The following is a 27989-nucleotide window of genomic DNA, read 5'->3' as shown; positions in this document are numbered from 1 at the left end:
ACTATATAGCTATGGATTTATAGATGAAAAATACTCATTAGTAGAAGGAGAAAGGGCACAACATCAATTATATTCAAATTTTTAAATCTCTATAGATTTTATTTCTGAGAAGTGCTATTCCTATTAATGAGTAGACAGGAATAGAATGAGTTTTGTTCTAGTGCTACCATTTCATTCTTTGAATTCCTCCTGAGTTTTTATTTTTTTAATTTTAATTGTTTTAATATTTATTTATTTTGAGAGACAGAAAGAGAGAGAGAGAGAGCACAAGCACAAGTAGAAGAGGGGCAGAGAGAAAAGGAGAATCTCAAGCAGGCTCTGCACGGTCAGTGCAGAGCAGGATGTGGGGCTCGATCTCATGATCCGAGCTGAAATCAAGTGTCTAATGCTTAACCAACTGAGTTACCCAGGTGCCCCCTCCTGAGTTATTTTTTAAAAATCACATGGTATCTATCATGAAAAATAATTTTAAGAATCCAATAGCTGACAACACTGACAATAAGGTCCTCCTTCAACATTACTGCAAGCAAAGAATTACAGACCACTTGAGTTGCAAAGGACTTTTTAAACCCAATCATTAAAGGTACTCACTTTCTCATTTCTGGAAACTACACTTAAAATCTTAACCCATACTTACTAAATGACTATTAAGTATTCCTGTTTTTTTAAGAAATACCTTAGTTTTCAAGCTCTAATTGGACAGAAATGGTTCCCCATAAAACTGGAAATTTCACATTATGGTTTTTTACTATTAACTAAAAACTATATTAATACAAAACTACAATATTTGATAGTCTGAAAGTGCTTTAAAAAGGTAACAGATATACGAAGAAATGGATACTGATATGACATTATATGCATGGATACTAGAATACACCTAGATTTCTCTTTATATACATACATAGTTTCATTTCCCTTTTTTTTTCCTAAGCAATCTCCACTCCCAAAGTGGGGCTCGAACTCCCGACCCCAAGATCAAGAGTCACATATTCTACAGACTGAGCCATCCAGGCACCCCACATGCAACTGTATTTAATGTCTGAAAATGATAGTTGGTAACCATACATTTGACAGAATTAGAACAGCAAATCATCATTTGCAAAACAAGGAACTAATCTTGGTTGAATACAATATTTAACTTGGGGCATTACATCCTGACTCCATTTGGATAACACTTACCATAAATGCTGTTCCTAAGAGTACATTTTAATCTATTTTGTAAACATTAACAAATTTAATCTATTTTGTGAAAATTAACAACCAAATAAAAGAAAAATGTTGGGTTACTAGCAAAGCAGATCTACAGAAAGCAATTTCAGCGAATGCTGTTAAATGCATTACTCCTAAAAATTCATAACACATTCCTGTTAGTTAATATATATCTAATTAGTACCTTTTAGGAATAAATAAATGAACGGAGAAGTGGTTAATGAGTGACAGCCAGCAGACTTCACTTTAAGGAAAAATAAATACGGATATAGAGTAAACAATACTATTGTTAAATGTTAATGAAAATGATTCTTTTACCAGTCTGAATAAGTGTTTAACAAAAGATAAAATATGTACTCATCCCCAATTCATTTTATGAACCCCATCAAAATTTTACCAGTCTAGATACTCAATAATTTAAGATCTCCATCTTGACACATACAACTTCTATAACTGGTATAGAGGTCACAGACTTAGAATGTTCTACAGGATTTTGTCTTACAATTTCCCAGTTTACTCTTAGTGAGGAGACAAAGGCAGATGTGTATTATTATGGGTTCACCATTCTTTTTCTCTTGACATTAGTATGTTTTGTTTTATATTTTCTCTGAAGATATCAACTAAAATCTTTTCGGTAATTTCTAAAGTTTCTAGTTCTTCACAGAAATGTTACATTCGTATTTCAGGGTTTCCTCCCAGACATTTCCAAGGTTATTGGCTCACCACAATATGGACATTCACCAAAAATGATGTTAAAACTCTGTCTACTAGTCAGTAGTCCTCTTAACCACTCATAGAAGAAAATTTGAAGCTGTCCACATTGGGAATTATGACACACTTGATTAGGAATGGCACTATCAAGTTGATAGGCAGAACAGATCTCACAATGCATAGAAAAATCAGATTTTTCCAGGACACCATGAGCTGGAAAATCTATTTCTAAAACATTTTTCAAATTTTGTAACAATTTTCTGGATTCCACAAATGTATGTTTCCACATAGCTTAATTCCCAGAGATTTTACCACATGGTCAGCTCCAAGAAAGCAGCACTCAGGAAGTGCAGTAGGATGCTTCATGTCTACTTCTATATTTATTGAAGCATTATTCCTTAATGCAACTCTGCATGCTGTCGTAGTCCATGTAGACTCTTCTGGCTCAAATCCCCAAGTCTTCTCACTGATTTCATCCATAACACCCCAGAATGCCTTCAGTGATTCTGACACTGACAAAAAACTGACTTTGAATGTTTATTAAGGAGCTCTGTGGTGTCCAAGAAACATAAAATAAAACACCTATTCATCCTCAATATCTGTTCCTTTGCTTTGAAGATATAATATTGATCCAATTCTTAGAAGTAAAAATGAAATTTTTTGCTTCCTTTTTCTTGAATATTTGAAAAACATGCCACTGAGACATACACAAAGGCACAAGTGGATGAAGTTAACCACCAAGCTTACCAAGAGTGGTATAAATGCAGAGAGCTTGCTTCTAAGCACATGGGTATTTCTCGAGTTGGTCTTGTCATATCTTGAGTGTACAAGTTAGACAGGGAAAAGAACCTTGTCATGGGTTTGTCACCCAGGAGAGATAAGGTGCCAGAGTCCCCGAATTTCCTGCTAATGGTCAAGGGACTCTCTCACAGAAAAATAATTCTTTTTAAAAGAGTCAGGGGATAAAAGGGACTAAGTCATTGAATGAAAATTGCCATTTCTCCTGTTTCTAATACTCTGTTTCTAAAAAAATTTTTTTTAATGTTTTACTTTTGAGAGAGAGAGAGAGAGAGAGAGAGCGAGAGAAAGCTGCAGAGGGGCACAGAGAGAGGGAGACACAGAATCCAAAGCAGGCTCCAGGCTCCAAGCTGTCAGCACAGAGCCTGACACAGGGCTCAAACTCATGAACCGTGAGATCATGACCTGAGCTGAAGTCGGACGTTTAACTGAGCCACCCAGGCGCCCCATCTAATACTGTTTCTAATATTCTGTTTCTAATGTCATGTTTCACTCTCCACTGAAAAACACATGAGATAGCAAAAGACACAAAGCTTTCCTGTGGGTTATAAAGGTACCTTGATTAAAGAAAGCTTCTCTAACACCAATGACAATAGCCAAATTATGGAAAGAGCCCAAATGTCCATCAACTGATGAATGGATAAAGATGTGGTTTATATATTCAATGGAATACTACTTGGCAATGAGAAAGAATGAAATCTTGCCATTTGCAACAATATGGATGGAACTGGAGAGTATTATGATAAGTGAAATAAGTCAGTTAGAGAAAGACAGATATCATATGTTTTCACTCATGTGGAATTTGAGAAACTTAACAGAAGACAATGGGGGAAGGAAAGGGGAAAAAATAGTTTCAGAGAGGGAGGCAAACCCATAAGAGACTCTTAAATACAGACAGCAAACTGAGGGTTGATGGGGAGGGCAGGGAAGAGGGGAAAATGGGTGATGGGCATTGAGGAGGGCACTTTTTGGGATGAGCACTGGGTGTTGTATGGAAGCGATGAATCTTAAGAATCTACTCCCAAAGCCAAGAGCACACTGTATACACTGTATGTTAGCTAACTTGACAATATATTATATTTAAAAAATAAAAATAAAAATAAAATAAAATAAAATAAAATAAAATAAAATAAAATAAAATAAAATATAAAATAGCATAGCTTGTAGTTTGGTCCTTCTGAGGTTTTACTACCTGGTAGATGCAACATAGTAATAAGATCTGTGATGGGGGAAAGGTATAGTTGTAAAGTAAGGAAAGTCTACTGTAAAGGAGGAGACAGGAAAGTTGGGAGAGGCAAGAGTCCTCTAACTCAAACACATCTTAGGCAAACCAATTACAAGAAAGACTCCATATTGAAGCTGAGTCTCCGGACATTGATGCTCTCAGAACTTTTCATGCTGGAGTGAGTACCCCTAGGAAGGTTTTATGTATCTCTAAATGTACTTGCATCCCAGTTTAAAAACCACCATTATTTAGCATGTGTTAGTGATGATTAAAATTTTCCAGCTAATTCATGGGCTGGAGAGTATCTAAGGGTATCTGACAGAACTGGAAGAGTAGGCATACTCTAGGAAACCCTTGGCTTACAGGTATATGGTCCTATGGTATTACCGCTAGATCAATAAAGGGACACAAATTTATATCATTTTCTATTGGGAAGGGGTGGCTGCAATTTTGGGTGGGGGAACTGCATCATTCAGAGATAGGAGAGCTTCAGATGTATGAAATGGGTTGATGGGCATAGTGGAGAAGACAGTTTTCAAAGTACTGTTCAGCTTACAATACCTTATGTTTCTTTGGAAACTTCCCTTGATACATAAGGTTCAGTACTCATCAATCATATCTATAATACACAAATGTGTGCCCGCAAGAATAGATAATCGATTCTGGGATTGATACCCAGCCTAAACTGAGCCAATTAAATCTTCCAAGGAATTTGAAATTTTAGACAAAAGTCACTCAGAACGTGAATTGTTAGACATAAGTCACCTTAATGGCAGAATGCTTTAAAAAATATCTATTTCTTGAAGCTTCCTGATTTCTGACATTCCAGAGGTTAAGGTTTTCAGTAGTTCCTTATAATTCATGCAATAATACAGCATTCCTCTTAGTACCATTTTTAAAATTTAGGTAGTGCTACATAAATAAGTAGATCAATGAAACAGAATGGAATCCAGAAATAGATACAAATATGTATGAGAATTTAAAGTATTATAGACATTAGTAGAGAAAAGTATTCTCTATTATAGACATTAGTAGAGAAAAGAACTGTTCAATAAATGGTGTAGAGATAACCTCATTCCTTTTAGCAAGATAAATTTAAGATAGATCAAATACCTCAATGAAACAAAAATTCATTAATTATGTCAGGAGGATTTTCCTGGTTTGTTTTCTTCCAAGATTTCATTCAAGGTATGATTTGGGAGGCTGCCTTTTCGGGAGTTATACAAATTTTGCAACTGAATTCATGCCGAGTGAAGATCTGGGGCCATGGATAGTTGATTGAAATTCATAGGCTATTGCTCTGATTTAGAAATTTGTTGGTAATGTGCTTCCATATTTTTTTATGTGTGTGGTTATCATTTACTTACTATCCTCTCTATTTTCCACCCACCCCCCACCCCCCAATCCATAGCTAGCTCCAGACCATTTGGAAGTTAAAACTTTTTAAATCTATTCTTTGCTAGTGAGTTTGCTCCTTTTTCTAGTTGAAGATTCTTAGGAGAACACAGTAAGGTGTTCTGCTTTTACTGCAGCCACCAAATATTTAAAACAACTTCAGTCTGGGGCATAGAAGCATCTGGCCTTTTCAAGCTCCAAAATAGAGTGGTCATAACTTGGATTGCAGGCCACAATAGAAGGACCTTCCTGTATTTCCAGACTGAGTCACATTCAAGTTTGGTTACTGTTACTAATTTGGGGTAGGGGGACAAACTACTTTATAGGTGGTGCTGCGTTTTTTTCCAGGCACAAAATATCTGTTTGTCTTTTTGTGATGGTGGCAGCCACTGATGCTCAATGCTTAGATTCAATAATTCATTACGGATGGCCAAAAAAATGTTGATATTCAAATTCTATTCTTTCTTCTTCAGCTATCTGATGGACTTCTTCCATAAAGAGAAAATTCACATCATCTACTATTTGATTACCTAGTGTTACAGTTTATACAGGAAAGGCAGGATAAATGCTTGGTTGTTTTCTCTTATTTATCAATTTTCAAAATAAAGAGTTGATTTCCAAGCATCCTTCAGTGATGACCAATTAATTTTTTGGATCAGGGTGAAATCATGGATTTAAATATATTTGGTGTGTTTTGTTCTTATTGTTCTTAGTGATACCCAAGTTATTCCATCTCTAGTCAGTAGGAGCCAGTGACAATACCATCAATGTGATGACTGGAGAGAGGTACAAAGTCGCATATGCTCTCCACATTCTCATGCCACTTCTTTTTACAATTGTACTATATCTCCATTGTCAGAGCATTCAGCCATTACATACTACATTCTCTGCCTTATATCTCTCACTTAGTCTTAGTTCCGAGTAGAAGTTAAATGCTTATCAAGTCATTTTATCAATGTCACTTTAAGTATTTTACTTATTTTAATCCCCCTTCTCCAGTAGACTCATCAAGAACACTATTCCCTGAGTTCTTATGCTGATGACAGCGTGTATGGATATAAAATTCTTGCTTCATATTTTCCTGCTTTGAGTATCTTAAATATATTACTTACTTTTCTTTAAGAATAAAGTGTTGATGTTGAAAAATGTAAAGACAATATTCCTTTCTTCCCTGTATAAATGACTTGGGCTATTTCTCTAAGTACCTAAAGGAATTTTTATTTCTTTCCCTTTAAAGTCCAATAATTTCACTAGACTGTATCTCAGTGATGGTCATTCTGGGTCAGCTTTATCAGATAAACTGAGTGCCCTCTTAATATTTCATTTTAATTCTCATTTCAGTGTCTCAAATTACAGATTTCAGGGTTTTTTTTCTTTGTCAAGATTTTCCTCAGATATTACTAATTACGTTGACCTTCTCTGCCTGTCTCACTGTTTATATTTTTTAAGTTTATTTATTTTATTTTGAGAGAGAGAGAGAGAGAGAGAGAGAGAGAGAGAGAGAGCTGGCATGCACGAGTGGGGAAGGGGCAGAGAGAGAGGGACAGAGAGAATCCCAAGCAGGCTCTGCACTGCCAGCCCAGAGCCTAATGGAGGGCTCAATCCCATGAACCCATGAGATCATGACCTGAAGTCAAGAGCCAGACGCTTAACCGACTGAGCCACCCAGGTGCACTGTCTTATTGGTTTTTGACTCCTTTTCATCTCTCTCTCTTTGTGATTTTTAAAAATTTCCCTTCGTTTCATCTTCCATTGAGGCATTATTTTGTATTCTTTTTCTAGTTTTGATTTTGTTTCAGTTCTCCATTTCTATCTTAACACGTGAAAGTAATAAAAGTGGTATTTTATTAACAGATGTTTGTTCTATAAACTCAAATTTATGATACTTACCTAGTATGCAGACAATAAAAACAAAGGTGAACATAAAATTAGTAAACATAAAATTTTTAAACAGGGAGCTATGGCAAACAGCAGCAGCGTATCAACCTTATCACCCAGTTTATTTCTGTATTTTGTTTTAGTTACAAAGTATTAAGAAAACTTTGATTAACAAAGATTGGTTTAAAAAGGCACCATTTGCAACCGTTCCCAATTTACTTTACAATCTCAAGATATTCTTTAATTAAATAGAAGATATACCTTTAATTATAATTTTTAAAGTTTATTTATTTTGAGAGAGAGACAGTGCAAGTGGGGGAGGGGCCGACAGAGAGACAGAGAGAGAGAGAATCCCAAGCAGGTTCCATGCTGTCAGCAAAGAGCCCCAAGCAGGAACCGAATGCATGAAGCCAGGAGATCAAGACCTGAGCCAAAACCAAGAGTCAGACACTTAACCGACTGAGCCACCCAGGCACCCCAATTAGTGGATATTAAATAGAGGATACAGAAGAAGCTGTATAATAAGGTCTACACAAAAATGCATTAATTTGATAGTAAATAATAATACATCTTGATAATCTCTAGTTTTTTGATATTAGGCATTGTGTAATATTGTTTTCAGCACATAATTTTTAAAGCTTAGATTAAAATTTAACTAAAGTATAATTGATATCCAATGTTGTATTAGTTTCAGGTGTACAACATAATTATTAGACAATTCTATATATTATGTAATTCTCACCACAATAACCATAATTAACCATTTGTCACCACACAGTTATTATAATATTATTGACTATACTCCCTATGCTATACTTTTCATTCCTTGTTTATTTATAACTGGAAGTTTGTACCTCTTAATACACTTCACCTATTTTGCCCTCTCTCTGCCTCCTACAGCTATTACCAATTTTTCTCTGTATTCGAGTCTGTTTGTTTTGGTTTTTTGTTTGTTCATTTGTTTTGTTGTTTTTGTTGTTGTTTTTAGATGCCACATATAAGTGAAATCATGTGGTTTTTGTCTTTCTCTGCCTGACTTATTTTACTCAGCATAATATGTGCTAGGTCCTTCCATATGGTTGCAAATGGCAAGATTTTATTCTTTTTTATGGCTGAGTAATATTCCATTGTATACACATACCACATCCTTATCCATTCATCTATTGATGGATACTTGTTTCCAAATCTTTTGTATCTGGCTATTGTAAATGATGTGTCAATAAACGTATGAATGCATATACTTTTTTGAACTAGTATTTTGTTTTCTTTAGGTAAATACCAAGCTGTGGAATAATTGGGTTATGTGGTACTTCTCTTTTTAATTTTTTTGAGGAAAATCCATACTCTTTTCCACAGTGGCTGCACCAATTTACATTCCCACCAACAGTGTGCACAAGGGTTCTTTTTTCTCTACATCCTTACCAACACTTGTTAGTCCTTGTCTTTTTGACATTAGTCATCTGACTGGTTTGAGGTAATATCTCATTGTGGTTTAATTTGCATTTCCATGATGATTAGTGATGTTGAACACTTTGTTGTGTCTGTTTACCATCTGTATGTCTTCTTTGGAAAAATGTCTATTCAGGCCCTCTGCCCATTTTTTAACCAGATTTTTTTAATGTTAAGTTGCGCAAGTTTTTTGTATAGTTTGGATATTAACCCCTATTGGATAGATAATTTGCAAATATGCCCTCCCACTAAGTAGGCTGCCTTTTCATTTTGTTCATTTCTTAATGATTTTAATTCTTTTCTGAGATCCATCACGTCAAATAAAACTTATTTGTTCTTTCATTTGTTATATCATTTTCTTTGTATTCTAGCTTGATTTGAGATATTATAGTTTTTAATCTGCTTTATGAGAATGTCCTTTGGGCAAGTTTTCATCATCTATAGGAATATTATTCTCCATTTCCTGAATTTTCATAGAATTTTATCTCCCTTTTCTGTTTCTTAATTTGTATGTCTAAGTAGTTTTCCTAAACTTTTAAAAAACAATGTTGTTTTGGATAACTTTTTAGAGTTTAACTTTCTATCTAAACCTTGATGATAAGTTTATATTAGAACATTATAACTCTACAGTTCTCTTGTTTCAATGTTTTTTCTAAAGAAAAATCGGCAAGAATATGGCATGCTTACATTTTGAAATTTGATTGTTCCTTTCTACCTCCATCGCACTATTAAGCTGAATGTTCTTTTACTTTGACCTTTGCTGCCTGTGTCCTGCTAAATTTGGATTCTATCCCCAGATGTTTCTCGTCTTTGAAGAGTTTTGTCCCTGAAGGGAGTTTTACTTAGAGAATGTATATGGACCATATCATCCTAGCCTTTGCAGATTTTCTTGAAACCCTTTACACTCCCCTCACAGAGAGACATGTAATATTGATTCTATCAAGGAAAGAAGAAAGAAAGATTAAGATACTAAACATGTAAATCTAAGATTTAAAAAAAGGAAGAAAGGGGTGCCTGGGTGGCTCAGCCAGTTAAGTGTCCGACTTCAACTCAGGTCATGATCTCACAGTTTGTGAGTTTGAGCCTCTCATTGTGTTCTCTGCTATCAGCGTAGAGCCTGCTTCAGATCCACTGTCTCCCTCTCTTTCTATCCCTCCTCTGTTCTCTCTCTCTCAAAAATAAATATATAAAAAAAAAGTGAGAAAAATTCTCTGAGTAAAGTCCTTGTGTGGTTATTACAACAGCTATCTAACAAAAACAATTAAGAAATAAGAGAAATTCCCCAAAGTTTCATGTGGAAACACCATACTGGTTAACACTTCTAAGTAACAGAAACCACCTCTAGCTGAAATTTAAACAAGATAATTTATCATAAAAACGCAGAGCTGATTCAAATGGTCCAAGAGTAGGAAGCAGCCAAGCCAGGAAGTCTTTCTTCCTCCACCCCCACCTCCACCCCTTAGCTTTCAAGTCAGCTTCAATCTCTGCATCTCCTTTTTTCCTCCTCTCTTACTACACACTGGTTTAGTCTACTTCCTGCTTCACAAGGCGGAAAGTGTCCGTTGATACCTGAGTTTCCAGCTCCCCTGTTCCCAAAATAAGCCTAGAATTTCTAGTCTACATTCCAAAGGCCATCAGAGAGACTCTGATTGACCCAGCTTTGATTCAAGACTATGGCCAAGAGAGTGGGGGGGGGGGGGGGGGAGGGCAAGTTGGTAGAATAGAAGTGTCTCCACTGTGATCAAATGTTGGCATGGATTGAGCCTGAGGATAAGACAGAAGAGGGGCAAGGCAAGTGAAAAGAAGAGTCAGTTCCTGGAAACTAGGGGGCCAAACAGACAAAGCAGGTATGAAATCCATGTTTCTATTTTCATCAACATTAGCCATGTATATTTCACACATGACATCTACCTATAAAAAGTCAGGACTAAGAAAACCTGGTTCAAAAACTAGAAGAATGAATAAGAACTAGGAGATCTCTTTTCCTCCACTTCAACATACTTTCTGAAACAAAATCAAGACTGTGAGACATACAGGGGTGTCTGGATGGCTCAGTCGGTGAAGCATCCCACTTTGGCTCAGGTCATGATCTCGCAGTTTGGGAGTTCGAGCCCCACATAGGACTCTCTGCAGTTAGCACAGAGCCCGCTTTGAATCCTCTGTCCCCCCTTCTCTCTCTGCCTCTCTCTCTCAAAAATAAATAAATGTTAAAAAAAAAAAAAGACAGTGTATGTCTATACAGTTACTCCCTGGGAGGTTATGAGCAATAAAAACAACATAAAACAAAAACCCAAACTTAATTCTGAGTTTTAAAAAGGATATGCTTGCTGAGCACTGTTTTGCTACTTTTTAAGAAGCAAATTTAGATTTTTCAGTAAACTGAAAGTGATAGTACTATGAGCCTCTGAACTACTTTGTTTAAATGAAGATGGAGAGGTTAGCTACTTAACTTAATGTAAGCAAAATAGACCAAGTAAAATACATATTGTGGAAGCAAATACTTTTGAAACTTGGCTATGAGCTCCACTTGAGAAATATCAGCTATTTGAAATAATTTTGAAATAGTGAGAAAGTTTGAATCCACAAAAGAATACAAATTTCAGATCCTAGAAAATATATACTGTCAGCTGTCACTGAGTTTATTTATTGTTTTACTACTTTTTCATTTTTAAGATGAACAGAAAAATAAATCTTCTCAGCCTTCGGAAAGCAAATAATTTGAAGATAAATATCTCAATTCTTCTTTCATAGTCTTGATAAAGTCTTCTTAGGAAAGATGGCTATTTCTCATAAATATCTATGGTACATAATTTTTTTAAAACAAATTTGAAGTTTAAAATACATACATGAATTAACACTGTATAAAATACAGTTACACGGTTAGACCTGAGGTGTGGCTTCCGTCGTAGGAGAATCTCTCCAGATAATGAATTGTGTTTTCTCATTTTTGGTGAGGAAAGCTAGCATTTGCTTCACCATTTTCAAACCCAAAGAACCTTCCTGCAAATGTACCATGATGGTAAGCGATACTGATAACAGGGAAGGCTGTGCACCTGTGGGGGCAGGGGGTATGTGGGAAGCCTCTGTACTTTCCTTTCCATTTTGCTGCTAACCTAAAACTGCTCTAAAAAATAAAGTCTTAAAAGAAAATCTTCATGATCTTTAAAATATCCTTTGAGTTTTCTCTCTTAGATATGTAGGTGCCAGTATCTAGTGTCCCTGATTGGTTGACTAAATTGTAAAGAAGGGGCAGATGTCTGGTAGGCCCACCAAGACTAACATCCAAATTTGCATCTGTACAACAAGCAGTGACAATTAAGCCATGCCTGCCGCCTGGCTAATCACAGTCATAAGACACTAGCAATTGTTAAATGCATCTCAGGCTCAGAGATGTTAAAATGCTAAATTAAAAAAAAATGCAGCTTAGAAGCAACATAATTATTTCAGATGCCTCTCTGATGAGAGAAGTCATTTGAGCTGAAGGCACTGAGCCATGCAAAAATCTGGGAGAACAGCATCTAGGCAAAGGGAACAGCAGGCACAAATGTCCAGGGGTAGGATGAACTTGGGTGTATTTAACAGAAGGAAAGAAGGACAGCATGACTAGGATAAAACAAGCCATGAACAAAGAGTACTGAGTCCAGTATCGAGGCTGGTTTCAAACAGGGCAAAATGAGATGCTGTCCAAGGGTGAACACCACATATTGGATATGTGTCTACATGCAATTATTAATGTCCTACATCTAAATATTGCTGAGGCAGCTACTTAACCAAAAACCTTTACTGAAGCTGAATATCACTGGATTTTGTTAAGGTTATTAATAATTAGGCTTTACAAAAGTCTCAGGGAGGCCCAAGCAGCTCGGGACTGAGACCACTCACCCACTGGATTTGGACGTGGCTAGATAAATATCACTTAGAATCATCATTGTGGTACAGATTCATCCTAATTCTCTGCACATATTTCTGCTGAATAGAAGTCAGAATTTGGGACCCCCTTGAAGTCGAGGACTCAAACAAATGACCCTGACCACTGGGTCTGCCACATGAGTTTTGCAGATAGTTCATAGGCACCTGAGAGGATAAAGTAGTACTACAATCCAGCCAAGTCCCACTAAACCTAGCTGTGAGTCCTGGGGCGGGGCTGGGCTGTGTCCACCAAAGGGGGCTTTTTTTTTTCTAATTTGCACATAGTCCCCATATGGGCTAGCTTTGGCCTACCCCAACTCCCCCCTCACCTTTCTGGATTTTGTAACTATTACAAACAACTAATACAAACAAACTATTTGCTTGTATAACACTTTCCAATTTTCACAGGGCTTTAATCTTATTCTCTTGTCACACAAGGCAATCTTCTTATCCCGATTTATAGAGAAGTGAACAAAGGATCAGCAAGACCATTTGGCTGGTCCAAGGTTTTCCCCTGAAGAGTGGCAGAATTGACTCTAAGTCACAGGTCTTCAGCTGGGGTCTCACTCTATATCCTGCTGCCTCAAGCGTGATGATGGCGGGGAGGACCATAGTGCTGGCTGAACTGATGCTCCTGGCTTAGAATGCTGCAGGGGCCTTTCTAATCATGGAAAATGCTTCTCCATCCTTTTATTTTTCACACTCACTTTTCTGCTGGGCTAGCATTTCTCTCTCTTCTTCTCCTTGCCTTTGAAAATAGAACAGCTGCTATGACTGTGGTGATTTTATTTTAAAAGACAATCACCAATTTTTTCACTTCTCATGAATTTTATATTCTTCTCACAATTTGTTCATGATAGAGAAGATAAATGTGTTAAGGAAAGCAGCATAAAGATGACTTAATAGATTCAGATGTTCTTCTCTGAATAACTTGTCCTGTTATGTATAATTGTGGTACCATCATGGAGCACATCAGGCCACAGCGTCTTCCCAATGGGTGTCAATCTCTTCAGGAAACCCCCTGCCCAGATCATGCTCATCTTTCCATGCTAGGCCTCCTTTTGGTGGAGATCTCAAAAGCCAAGGTTTGAATTCTTTCCAACTCATCCTAGAATCACTTCCTATGTCAGAGTTTGAGGAAACATCCATAACCAGCTTTTCTTAGGTTGTGAGTTCTCCCTTTTGCAGAAGGCAGGAACTCTCTCACTTTACTTTTCTTCCAAATTTTTTAATTCCAGAAGTCAGAATAATTTTAAAGCAGTTGCTTCTGATGCATATGGAAATGGAAACAGGTGAGTGAGAAACTTTTTACCTGCTGACTACAAAGACAGAATAAAGACAGTGAAGTGAATTTTGAATACAGTTGAATTTATTCAATTTGACCATCCATTAAGCTAAGGTTGCCTCTGTGTCTTTATGTTAAAACAGCCTGTTTTTTAAAACGATGATGATAACAGGTAGAAAGTTTTTTTTTTATTTTGTTGTGCCTTTTTAACAATGTCCTTATTTGGCAAAATATGGTCACAAAGCTTTAAGAATGGAAGCTATTGTCCTAAGGTCTGTGATACAGAATGAACAAATTCTCACTGTGGAAGATACTTCCATTGTCCTCTCCTATGTGTTTCACCCTATGGCTAGACTGGCTCAGCAATTCTCAATCCATAATGGAAGCAACCTTCTCTGCCAAAAGTTACATGCAATTATTCTGAAAATAGAAACCATAAAGAACTTACATATCTATTACAAAGGAAATGGTTAAATATACCATAGAACTAGGGATATCATCCAGCAGTTAAAAGAATGAGGCTATTGTAAATGTATGACAGTTAAAGCTCTCCCTAACCAAGTATTTTATGAAAGAAGGAGTGTATTCATTATCTAGTGTATTAGTTGGAATCTCCAGAGAAATGGAATCAATAAATGTATATCCCCTAAATCTATTTACCTACATACCTATCTCCCTCCCTCTCTCTCTCTCTCCACATATATATATATATATATATATATATATATATATATATAAACAATTTATCATAAGGAATAGGTTCATGCAATTATGGAGGCTAAGAAGTCCGACATCTGCAAGTGGTAAACTTATGAAAAAATATTGTTTTCAAAATCACTGGGATTTCAGAATTATTGATAGGAGATTGTGGATCTATATAAGGGAAAGACAGAACCAATGAGTAATGGGTACACACTCCATTAATTAATTGATTTGTATAGAACTGATGCCCTTAGGAAAATATTTGTGTGTCTTTGCTAACTGGGGACATCGTCCTTATCACCCCTTTGTCCTATAGGGGAGAGGCAGCATTTTGCTCCTTACCATTGTCTCCTGGCTGGGACAAGCCCTTCCCTTAAACCCCCACCAGAGCTGAGATAGGTTGGCAGGGGAGTTTAGCAGACATGGTCATTTCTTACTGCTCTTAGAAGTGGCTTCTCTCAAAGATGCCACCACCAATGGAACCTTGCCTTGACTACCTCCCTGTTTGGCTCCCATCTATCTTGATGTCTCACGGTCCACATCATACTTCCAGCAAGGACTGAAAAGGAGATAAAAGTTCTTCCTCTCTAGTTCCTGTCTATCCTCCATCCCTAAATTTTGCACCCCAATAATTTACAACTACTAGTCACGTGGATGATTGCCAGTAGAATTGTTTCCTTTCAAAAGAATCACCACCAAAGCAAGGCTATGGTCATCCTAAACTCCACCCCCTCTCACCCATCAGGACAATGATGACATAATGGCAGCCAACATCAGCATATTCTGGGTTATAGAATCTCAGTGGGCATATCCACAGTCCACTCTGTGCTACATTGGACCAAGTCCAGGTCACTTTTCCAAAGTTCCAAAGGTAGATCAGGTATGCTTAGCTCTCCTCCAGTTTTAGAGGTTCTGCTCCTAATTCTCTGCACATTACTCCACAAAGAACACATATACACACCTCCAGCAAAACAAACAGAGCATGGTCTAAATCCAAATATGGAAAGTAATCCTTTCTCCTGTGTTAGACACAAGTCTGCATGGTCTGGCTTTGCTAAAATACCACTCTTTGGCAAGACATACCAGTTTTATATTACAAGATAAAATATTTGGCAAACTAAACATCTCCATTATGGTAGCCTCAGTTTCCCTCAAGAATTATACTTTTGTGAGTCTAGATGTTAAGAGCACTACAAAACAATACACAAAAAAGCAAAGGAACTCTCCTCTTCCACTGAAGATTACTGTTGAAGATCTTGTAAAAGAACTTCTCCCATTCCTGGGCTACTGCAAGTTTTAAAGATTAGGGTACAATCTCAATATATTGTTTTGTGTGTGTGTGTGTGTGTGTGTGTGTGTACTATATTGTAATTAATAAATAGTCTGTGGGGTGATACATGATAATATGTGAATAACCCATTCCCCAATATCCTCAAAACTCTTTCACCCAATAATTTTAGCATCCTTTGATGATCCTTGCCTGAATTATTTCAATAGTGGTTGCAAATGGTGATTTTTCGAATTCTATATTTTTTCTACATTTATTAGCTAGCAGTCTTTGGAAGAAGAAAGCTTACCTCCACCGCCACCCTTATTTTGAGTGTCACTATGGACTAATGGGTTCTTTTCTGACTCAAGATGATATAATACATTATCATCGTTATTCTTTTTGATGTTTAATTTATCACAAATTTGGGCAGCAGGAAAAACTTTAAGGTAATTCCTGTATCTCTTTGACATGTCCCCATTAATTTCCAGCACTTCTCCATTCTTGTGCACAAGATGTTTCCAACTTACTGTGTATTTCCTGTATCCCAGACTTAAAATCAGCCATTTCCCCAAAAAACCTGGGTTCCTTTCAGTGGAGAACAGTATTTAGAAATCAGCATCTGTGTACAAGTTATGCCCAATGCTACTGAAATGTTATTGCTTCTAGGTCTTTTCAGGAGACAGGGCTAGGAAATACATTTTTTTTTATTTTTAGAGAGAAAGTGAGAGCAGGGGAGGAGAGCAGAGGAAAGAAAGGAGGGAGGGAGAGGGAGAGAGAGCGAGAGACAAAGAGAGAGAGAGAGAGAGAGGATCTCAAGCAGTCTCCACACTCAGCACAGAACCCAATATGGGGCTCCATCCCATGACCCTGGGATCATGACCTGAGCCAAAATGGAATTGGACACAACCAACTGAACCACCCAGGCACCCCAGAAATAAAAATTTTTAAAGAAGCATGAGTTAATACTGATACTTGCAATTCAAATCAAATCTAATTTCCAAAAAAAAAAAAAAAAAGCCAGGATTCTTCCTAACCTCCAATTGGTATCTCCCTTCTCCCATAGTGAGGAAAAATCTTCTGATTTCCAACAGTTTTCTTAACACATACAAAATAACTTGAGAATTTCTTCACTGATAGCACTATAAAAAACAAACCTAAAAATAAAATGTCATTATTTATTCACAATTCTTTCTGTACTTAAAATACATTCTGTTAAGATAGCACTGTGCTCAAAAGCAAGTTGAATGAACTTTTTTTCCTGAGTTATGGTATCTAGATGATAGTTTCATTTGGGAGCTTCGTTTGTAGCTGTGTTCAGTCTTAAGGGTTTGCTTTTTAAATTTTTATTGATTTAATATGTAAAATATTTACAGTTTCAAAAGTCAAAACTACAGGGGCGCCTGGGTGGCGCAGTCGGTTAAGCGTCCGACTTCAGCCAGGTCACGATCTCGCGGTCCGTGAGTTCAAGCCCCGCGTCGGGCTCCGGGCTGATGACTCGGAGCCTGGAGCCTGTTTCCTATTCTGTGTCTCCCTCTCTCTCTGCCCCTCCCCCGTTCATGCTCTGTTTCTCTCTATCACAAAAATAAAATAAACGTTGAAAAAAAAAAATTAAAAAAAAAAAGTCAAAACTACATAAAGAAGGAAGCTCAGAGAAGTTATACTCCTTTTCCAACATTTTCAGTAGTTTCTGGTTTATCCTTCTTACATTTCTTTTTAAAATAATATGCAAATAGGGGTCGCCTGGGTGGCGCAGTCGGGTTAAGCGTCCGACTTCAGCCAGGTCACGATCTCACGGTCCGTGAGTTCGAGCCCCACGTCAGGCTCTGGGCTGATGGCTCAGAGCCTGGAGCCTGTTTCCGATTCTGTGTCTCCCTCTCTCTCTGCCCCTCCCCTATTCATGCTCTGTCTCTCTCTGTCCCAAAAAAAATAAATAAACGTTGAAAAAAAAAATTTTTTTAAATAATATGCAAATATATGTCATCTTATTCCCCCCATAAGTCCGTGAATACAGAGTATCTTTCCACTTCTTTATGTCTTTTCATGCTCTGTCTCTCTCTGTCCCAAAATAAATAAATAAACGTTGAAAAAAAATTTATTTTTAAATAATATGCAAATATATGTCATCTTATTCCCCCCATAAGTCCGTGAATACAGAGTATCTTTCCACTTCTTTATGTCTTCTTTGATTTCTTTGAGCAATGTTTTATAGTTCCCAGTATATGAGTCTTTCACCTCCTTGGTTAATTCTAAGTGTTTTATTCTTCCTGATGCTATTGTAAATGGAATTGTTTTTAATTTCCTATTTAGATTGTTCATTGTTAAATATTTCCGTTATTATAGGAAGGTTGACCATCTTTTCATACATTTAGGGGCTATTTGTATTTCTTTTTTGGTGGAACTCTCTGTTTTCATCTTCTACTCATTTTTCTGTTGTATTGTTGGTGTTTGCCTTCTCAGTTTTTAGGAGCTCTTTAAATATTACTAACATCATCCCTCTGGAGAGGGGCTTGAATTACACAGGTGTATGCATTTGTCAAAAATCAGCGAATGTACACTTAAGTTTTGTGCGTTCATTGTATTTAAATTTTATATCAGAAGAAAGTCAGACTTGGGTGACTGATAAATGGAGCTGCTTTTGACCAAATCAGGTATCTGGAGAATAAAAAGATTTTATGAGGTTAACTTGGACATGTTAAATTTGAGGTACTCTGGGACGTCTGCTCCCCAGTTTCCTCACCTGCCAAATGCAGACAGTGATAGTCTCCATCCCACTGATATATTAACAATCAACTCATACAGTATGTGTGAATACATTTTGTTAATGTTTAAGTGCCATATTCATGTCACATTATATCAGCCCTGCATGTATCCATAGCCTGATGAAAGGACACAGAGGAGAGACTGAAATATTGTCTGCGTTTGCACAAAAGCAGCACCATCCATCTAGTTCAGGAAGACAGGAGACGCCGGAGGAAGATGCTGAAGAGAATGAAAAATGTGGATAGTCAAGTAAGAAATATAAGATAACAAATCATCAATTAGAAATAGACCCCAGCTGCTTCTAAACATAATAAACTGTCAAAGCTTTCCATCAAGTAGAAGAAGACAGAGTTACAATGAGATTTGGGAGAAAACACATATTAAAAAATTCAACTGAGCAATTAGTAGCAGCATTTACTGTAGATTAGAAACCCTCTACAGAATCACTTCTGCCTTAGAACATACATAACGTATATTACAAACTGTTGCTACTGTTCAATTTTCATCTGCAAATTTAAAGTTAAAATATAATATGTCTTTAGAGGTGATTGCTAGTTCAAACTTACCATTAAGGAGACTGCCTCCTAACTCTTGATTATGTTTGGAAAGCATCTGGGAAGTTTAAACATCTGATTGGTTAGACAGTATTTGGGTGTGAAATGTAATTCTTTGATGCATGCTGTTCTTCTAGAATTTATAGGTAGTGCTGCATTCTTAAATTTGTTTTGCTTTTGTGAAGTAAGCAAATTACTTGACTTTAAACCTCAGTAAAACTATTCAATTAAATGCAAAACACAGCTATTGAAGATATATCACAGCCAGGCAGTGGGGGGGAGGGTGTCGTCACTTCCCTCAGGGAGTGGATAATCTGGAGGCTGAGACACCTCTAAACAAGTACTGAGGAAAGTGAGTGAGTGCCCACAGAATCAGAAACCAGCTGGCAAGTATAAAAGCATAGTATATATATATAAAAATATATATATATAAAAGTGTGAGATGTCAATCTAATGTCAAGGTCATCACTGCCCTTGATCTCCCTTGGTGGGGCACACAGTACAAGTCTGCCAATTAGTTCAGCTAGCTGTAGTCACAGGATCTGCAGCAACTCCCATAGAGAGCGAGAGACTATTTGCCCAACTCTTGAATCTGAGTTGGTCCCTGGGTTTCCTCTGATCAACAGAATATGGCATATGTGACCTTGCTTGACTCCCAAGGCTATGCCCTAACGAGGCTGCCAGCTTCCACCCCCACTATCTTAGATGCTGCCCAAAGATGAACAATGTAGCCTGTGAAGGAGAGGCCACACCCTCTTCTCTATGAAAGAATCTTCCAGAAGAATTGTGGCCCTCAATGGATAGCATCACCAACAGGCACTTTGGACCTTCAGTTCAGCTTACTCTCTAGCTCAGGGTTTGGAAAACTACAGTTAAGGGCCAAATATGGCCCTCAGCCTGTTTTTATGTTGGGCCCTTGAGCTAAGACTAGCTTTTGCTTTTCAAAGGTGTGTAAAGAATGAAATAAATAAGTACCAATGAATAATATGCAACAGAGACAAAGCCTAAAATATGCGTTACTGGCCCTTTACAGAAAGTGTTGCTAATCCCTGCTACAGCTGAACATAACTGTATAAACCCAAACAAAACCACAAAGGAACCATTCAAGCAACTCTCAGAATTGTGAGAAATATTAAAGGGCTATTTGTAATACATGGGATAGTTTGCTCTACTGCAATGGATAAATGAATCACAAAAAGCTAAATGCTACACAGTGAACAAGGAGACTGCCTCAAAGGAAATACTCTTAAAGGTTTTGGACTTTTTCTTCTCACTAATTTAGGATTTCTTGTCCCAATCTGCTGTCCATGGCTCTGTTTTGCATTCTAGAGAGGTTTTGGCAGTACACATACATACTATTCATGGGACATTCAAAACAGTTTTTTAATTTTTATTTTTTAGAGAGAGAGAGAGTGCACGACTTGGGGAGAGAGGAAGAGGGAGAGAGAGAATCTTAAGCATGCTCCACACTCACAATGGAGCGTGACAGGGGGGCTCAGTCCCACAACCCTGGGATCATGACCTGAACCCAAATCAAGAGTGCGACGCTCAGCCAACTAAGCCACCAGGTGCCCCCAGAACATTTATTTAAAAAAAAAATTTTAAGTTTATTTATTGGGGTAGGGGGGAAGGACAGAGAGAGAATCCCAAGCAGGCTCCATGATGTCAGCACACAGCCCAACGTCGGGCTCAGTCTCACGAACCAGGAGATCATGACCTGAGCCAAAATCAAGAATAGGATGCTTAACTGACTGAGCTACCCAGGCTCCCCCTGGTGCACCCCAAAACATTTTAACAACAAGTATTGGGAGGCACCTGGGTGGCTCAGTCGGTTAACTATCCGACTTCAGCTCAGGTCACGATCTCGCGGTCTGTGAGTTCGAGCCCCGCGTCGGGCTCTGGGCTGATGGCTCAGAGCCTGGAGCCTGCTTCCGATTCTGTGTCTCCCTCTCTCTCTGCCCCTGCCCCGTTCATGCTCTGTCTCTCTCTGTCTCAAAAATAAATAAAACGTTTAAAAAACAAAAACAAAAAACAAAAAACAAGTATTGGACTACAACTTTTCTAAAATAAAAACATAGTTTTTGTAAGATGTAATATCCACGTCCTAATACATCCTTCCAGATACAAAGGTCTTTTTTTTTCCTCCATAGATTAACCTGTTTGCAATGGAGCCTGCCTAGTTTTGTTATCAATGGACCTCCTTTACTTAGTGAGGTGAATTGTCAGCCAAGGTGGGGTGAAGAATGGCTGTGATAAAGGCATCAGCAAGCAGCAATCACTTTACCCTTTGCAAAGGGCACAGCTACCTCCCAGAGCCGGAACCAGGAAAAGAATCACAACAATGATTTATATCTGAATATGCATTAAGCCTAAATATTCATTCATTCCCCTACTACTATCTAAATACAATTTTATTGTGCACCCATTTTTTGTGCACCCATTTTTGTCTCCTATATTCACCTATGTTATTTTCAGAGAACCTTCAAATTACCACAAATGATTTTTAAATGCCTATTTCACTCCTCTATTCTTTCCCTTTAGCCCACAAAAGGCTTTCATAAGGAAGCAGCAGTTGAACCAAGGAATCTGTAAACTAAAAGAAATGGTGGGCCATATTTATAGTCAGTGCAAATTGGGGATGGGGAGTTATGACTAGGGTCAAAGTAAAACAGATGACCCAGCCCTACCAGATTTTGAGCAAAGGACTAATATGATCAATACTACACATCTGAATTTGCATTTGGCTTAGATCAGTGTGGTAGCTCCTTTCCAAATATGTCCCTCCTCCCCGACACTGATCCTCATCTCCTGGTAATTGTGACCTGTCTGATCTCCTCCCCTCGAATCTTGAATAGTCCTATACTTGCTTTTGACCAATAGCATGTGGCAAAAATGATGCTACATAACTTACAAGGCTCACTTTTGCCTTCCAGCTTCTGTCTTGGGACTCTTAGTATGCTGATGAAATTCCGATCAACTGTCAGGGGTAAGAGCAGACACTAACTTGCTGATACAACTGAAAAATCACTGACACAACTCACTGACTTAGACTAACTTGCTAAAAATGGTCCTCTTTTGACAAGTGGGGATATAGGCCGTCTGTTTAAAACTCTCCGTTTGTCTGTGGAATAGATGATGCCCTTTGGGACTTCTCTTGTGGAAGCTGAAGTGGTCATTGTTATATAGCGCAAACTGGACATAGCTCTTGCCCAGCACAGCTTATGAACTTAAAATGGATGAGCTCACACCCTCAGATATTTATATGAGCCGGAGACCAGAGCACAACAGGCAGAGATTACACAGTGCGTTACATACCCTTGATCCATTTCTATTATTAGAACAGAGCTGGTAGGACAGATAAGGCATGCCCAGGTAAATATAGGAAATGCCTCCCAGATTTTATAAAATCTTAAAACATACATCACAAGACCTGTAGGAAGCATCAGTGCTTTTACCAGAATTATCCACAGGAACTCTAAAGTGGCCCAAACCCTAAAGAGACCAGAATTTTACTATTCTTTGAATAAAGCTAGTATTTCATTCAATGAAGGTGATCTGAGGTAGCAAGAACCAGAATGAACCAGATGATTACTCTACCCACCCAGGCAATGGATTTCTAACCAGTGTTCTCCTTGCAGGAATCTAAGACTTTCTCCTACAAAGAGTTTCAAAGCCTCTACCCTCTCAGATTACCTATTAACCACAAAAGGGAAAGTAGACTTTGTAATGACCATACAGAGAAATCTAAGGACAATTCAGATTTCAGTTATTGATACTGGAACAACCTATTATATATTTAAAAATTAATGTGTTTAATATTTAATACTATGTTCTTCTTGATAAGGAACAATATGAATAGCACCTCCCAAAGTCCGGATTCTTGACATCTAATCAAACCTCTTGATCCTCCTTCTAGGGAGTTAGAGAAAAGGTTAAAGGACATCAGGAGGGAAAAAAAAAGGTCTAACAAATGGAGAACGTAGAACTCTCTACAAGGTAACCGGCCTAGACTCTCCAAAAAGTTAATGCCAAGAAAACAAAAAACGTGAGGGGGATTGTTCTGCACTAAAAGAGACACATATAACAAATGCAATGTATACATGTTCATTGTACTATCTTTCTACAAAACCAATATACAACACATCTTTTGACAACTGGAGAAATTTGTATACGGGCTAGATATTAGGTTATATTATCAAATTGTTAAGGTTTTTAGATGTGATTAAATTTCTCATGTGGTTGCATGAAAGAAGGTCTGTCTTTATGCTTAGGAAATGCAGGCTGAAGTATTTAGGAGAGAAAAAAAGCAATTGTGGCAAAATGTTAACACTTAACTCAACCTTGGAGTTAAGCACTTGGGGTGCTCATTGAACTGTTCTTTCAACTTTCCACGTGGGGATGCCGAAGCCACACTGTTCACAGTCCCACAGCCAAGCGGCCAGAATGGGGAACGGTTTTCAAATGGCACTATGCCAGGGGTGCCGGGAGGGTAGAGGAAATATTATTTCTGGATTAATTCAACCACCTCCACCCAAAGACCGGTATGACCAGAACCCATACAGCAACACCCAGGTACCACGCCTAAAAGCCTCGCCACTTCTTCCAGGGAGCACTAGTTAGTGACAAGTCTGGGTAGGACAGACTTTCTCTGAATTCTCCAGACCAGAAGAGTTTCAAGATAAGATGCCCGAAAGCAATCGACTTCCCGGGACTCGTATGCATACACCAGACCATTGTAACCCCGTGGTGTCCCCACCCTTCATTCTCCATCGATTCTTGAAGGAGAACACACTTTTCTTCTGAGATTAAAGAACTCCCCAAGGTTTCTCCTTTTCCTTAATAGCGCTGTGAGGACTTGAACAAGTAAATCCCTTCAGAACTGCTTGAGGCTGGGAATTTATGCCGCTCGTAAACAAGGCAAAATCCTTGCCAGAGATCCGCGGCGGCCCACCCCCTGCCCGCGTCCAATGTAGAAGGCATACCTAACAGCGGCGTGCTCGGAACGCAGCGTGATGGCTAGGTGCGACAGAGCCCACACCCAGGGAGTGCGTAGAGCTGCAGGCCGGGTGGGGCCCAGCTCGCTGGGGCTCAAGGCCCGCGCGTGCGTGCGAGCGAGCGAGCGAGCGAGCGAGTGAGCAACGGACTCCCGGGCCTCGGCGCGTGGTCTGCGCGCGCCCGGCCGTGCGTGCGGCTGCGGGAGGCTGCGTGTGCGCGCGGGGCGGCAGCATCGGCCGCCCGCCCGCCCGTGTCGGAGCAGGGTTAGCGCCGCGCGCGGGAGGTGAGTGCCTGGCCGGGTCCCGGGGGGCGATCGGAAGCCTTGGAGACCCCAGTGCTGGGTGGCGGGCTCGGTCCTGGGACTCGCTTCTCCTGGAACGGCAGTTGCGGGCCCCGCGAGGCCAGGAGACGGGCAGGGCGGTGCCGCCCACTCCGGCCCTCTCGCGGAGGGCGGCCGGGGTTGCGCGGGAGCAGCCGCGTCCTGGGGCTCCGGCCACTGCGAAGAGCGGCTGCCGGATCCCGTTCGCCTGGGGGAGAAGGGGCCTGGCGGGGCCGTGGGCGACACTGAGGGGCGGTGGGACGTGTAGCGGGCCCAGGCCGCGGCCGCAAGAGCACTCTGCCCTGCCTGCTCTGCCCTAGGGCGCAGTCCCCGGATCTCCGTCGCTCTGGGCCTCTCTGGCGACCAAGTCGGGGAGCAGCCCGGGGAGCGTTGGCCGCGGCGGCGAGGGACAGGACGCGGAGACGCCGACTGGCGTCTCAGTGTCGGTGGATTTCCCGGCAGGCCCGGGACGAACGCATTCCCAAGGCGCTGGGGAAGGGCCTGGGAATCGAATTATGAAATGCGGGAGCGTTCTTCTTCATGGGGAGGGTTTGCGAGGAATCTGGACCTAAGGAGGAGAATGGGCGAATTGGGCAGAGAGAAAAGGAAATCCCAAGGAGCTAGGGCACGCGATTTATAGGAGGCGATTTTAACGGGCATACAGGCATTTTAAAAGAAATCTGAGAGATGCAATGGAGTCTCACTTTTCCAAGCAGTAAGGAATGATGCCAGCAGCAAGCACGCGTTGCATTCCTATTTCCTTCTCTTCCACTCCTCACTGCTGGACTAGGAGGGAGATTTGCAAGGCCGAGATGGTTTTCTTTTACTCTGTGTTTTGCAAATAGTACCAGCGTTTACAAGGTGGCTGCCTCGTTAGGGAAAGCTACATCCAAGGAATAAATTACCAAACCGTATCTTTTTTTTTTTTTTTCCTGTTTTCAGAGGTAAGCAAGATTTGATTTGAGTTGGCAGTCTTCAAGTGGGGACAAGTTTGTATTTTAGCTTTCCGCAGGCGTCCTAGAAGGATGTAGGGAGCCGATTTTGTGCTCTCAGAATGTGTTGATGTCTGATAAAAGCGCATCTGAATTTGTATCAATCTAGAGAAGGCAGCTGTTTATTAAGAGATAAGAGTCTAAGTCGTTTTTTTCTCCTAGACTAGAAGGTTCATTCAAATGAATGGTCAGTGAGTAATTCCGGTCGTGAAAGTAAAGCCTGTTATCAAAACAGTGGCCAAATATTATTCCAGATTGGATGCATGAAGTGATTTGAGAGCAAGGAAGAAGAGAGGATCAAAGCTTTTCCAAAAAGGAAGAGAATGCCAAAACAGTATATGATAATTTGCTCCTGTAATAGTTTGCTAGGTATAGAACACTGATTTTAGATGTCGAATTGCCCAGTGTTGTTGAATTATGACTTAGATATATTCCTTTTCTGTTCTTTTGCTCAGTAGTTCACAGCAAATGTTTTAATTAAAGCATGGAATATGGAAATCAGCAGAAAAACTAAAAAAGCTAGTGCTTTAGTCTCATCTGAAATTCTGTGGGTAAGTTCATCTTACTTTAATTTAGAAATTATCCTAATTGGTTAAAATTGACTATAATAGTCTCCTTTACAACATTTCAAGGATCATTTACACAGCTACAAATTCTTTTGTATATTCCAGTGTATTTTTTCCCCTGAAGGATTTGAGGAATTGTAAGAGTTAAACTTTACTAAACCATTTTGGATGATTCATATATTTCTAAAAAATTGGATTATTATTAAAATACTTGATATGTCAGGAAAATTTAACTATATAAACCTAATTTGGTGGCCATATTCAAGTTCAGACTCAACTCTTTATTCCTAAAAAAATACTCCAGTGGATACTTTTTCTTTTTATCTGTTAAAATGATTTGTCTTCCGTCTGTGCCCAGTCTGCAAGTCTGTTCTTTCCACTGTTGGGTGATATGAGTAGAATCCCATTTGAGGAAGTGCCTTTATCCCATTCACAGCTGTATAACGTCCAGGCCAAATATGCTTTCCTCTTGCAGTTCTAACAGTTATTGCTCATCCCTGCTCACTGTGTGGTAACCACACTATATACAGCTTCATATATGAGGTCAAATGTGGGGGGTCAAACAGAATGCTTTTAAATGGCCTTGCACAGCAGATGCATTCAAAAGTTGCAGTTCATTTAACAGCCTGTCTTTGGTAAATATCTCTTATGGGACTATGAACAATGGTTTTGTTTCAGTAAAAAGTTGGCCATTATAAATACTGATTTGCTTTTGGCACTAGAGCTTTTGGTACATTGTGAATTAGATGAGAGGGGAAGGTGAGGATATGCGCAGGAGACCTGGTGATTGGTAGGAGGCTCCTCTAGGTGAGGGGGGAGATAAAGCCACAGAACATCTTAAGGATGAGGCCCTGAAAGGCTGCAGGATGGAAGATTTGGCTAGGGAGATAACTTGGACCCCTTGAAGCTCTGAGAAATTAAGGAATAAAACTCAGAAAGCTAGAATACATTATTAATTTTTCATTCTATGTGTTTCTGACCTGGAATTAGCCAGGAAACCAAGCCTTTTGGTGTCTCTGTATAGCATCCATAGCCTAGGGTAGTACTTCTCAGCCCTGCCTACCCCTCTGGGAATCGTGTCATGTGGGGAATACGTTACCAGCACTAGGACCCCCTTTTAAGTTGCGAGACCCTTTGGGGTAATGAGGAAACATAGAGACGAAGGATCTTAGGGGACTGAGATTTTCTTGATGTTCTAAGGTATGCCAGTTCATGCCAAGAACACTTCCAGACCAACAGCCTGATTGGTAAATAAAGTTTTAATGAAGCACAGCCACACCTATTTGTTTAATATTGTCTGTGGCACCATTTTTGCTAGAAAGGCAGAGTCAAGTGTCTGGGATAGAGACCATATGGCCCATGAAGAAAATATTTGCTATCTGGCCTTTTATTAAAAAAAAAAAAAAATTGCCCACTCTTGGGCTAGAACATAGATGTCTGCTAAACTCCCAGGCTGTGCATTTTGAACAGCTTTTTAAAGTTAGCATAAAGAAGCACTATATTTGGCTCCTATTTTGCTAACAGACTTTGTTTTCAAGGATGGAGATAGCCACTTTCTGAGAGGAAAAATTATATTATAATTTTTCTATATATTATATTAGAATTCTCTCTCAATTCTTATCTCTAATGTTAAATAGTTCCTTTCTCTAAACTGATGTAGGGTCTATAATTTGTGCTCTTCTCGAGCATCTGCACATTCTGAGAGTGCAAACTCAGCTCTCTGCCCTGGACCCTGACCACACATTTGGAGACATTTCAGCTGGGAGGTCACCCTCCCATCTTCTCAAGGTGGGCTTTACTGATAATGTTCATTCTGAAACTTGGAGTCACAAACCTTCCTCCCTGCTCTGCATTGTGTCAGCAACCTGAAGGCAGGACAGGTGTCTTCCCCATTGCATCCGCAACCTTTAAAACAGATCTGGCATACCGACTGACTGACTGACTGAATGAATGAATGAATGCATGAAAGAAG

General features: G+C 39.2%; 1 protein-coding gene and 2 pseudogenes across 16 annotated transcripts in view; 1 reads left to right on the top strand and 2 right to left on the bottom strand.

Annotated features, from left to right (window-relative positions):
* LOC125174444 (40S ribosomal protein SA-like) overlaps positions 1 to 24213 on the bottom strand; it is a 92839-nt pseudogene extending 68626 nt beyond the window's left edge.
* Positions 1892 to 16301, bottom strand: LOC125174443 (E3 ubiquitin-protein ligase FANCL-like; annotated as a pseudogene).
* Positions 24214 to 24284: 71 nt separating the features above from the next.
* The window catches only part of B3GALNT1 (beta-1,3-N-acetylgalactosaminyltransferase 1 (globoside blood group)), a 29080-nt gene continuing 25375 nt past the window's right edge, over positions 24285 to 27989 (top strand). For 10 of the 16 annotated variants that reach the window (XM_047874411.1, XM_047874397.1, XM_047874409.1 and 7 more), the window contains exons 1-2: positions 24285 to 24423; positions 25907 to 26002. The gene's annotated coding sequence lies outside the window, so the exon portion shown is untranslated. Of the gene's footprint in view, positions 24424 to 25435; positions 25821 to 25906; positions 26003 to 27989 lie in introns of those variants that run through there. The other 6 variants (XM_047874400.1, XM_047874395.1, XM_047874408.1 and 3 more) reach the window with 4 other exon arrangements.

Source organism: Prionailurus viverrinus, chromosome C2 (genome assembly GCF_022837055.1).
Source record: "Prionailurus viverrinus isolate Anna chromosome C2, UM_Priviv_1.0, whole genome shotgun sequence".
Lineage (NCBI taxonomy): Eukaryota > Metazoa > Chordata > Mammalia > Carnivora > Felidae > Prionailurus > Prionailurus viverrinus.
The sequence above is the reverse complement of the archived record's forward strand: the minus strand, read 5'-3'. Positions and strand labels throughout refer to the sequence as shown.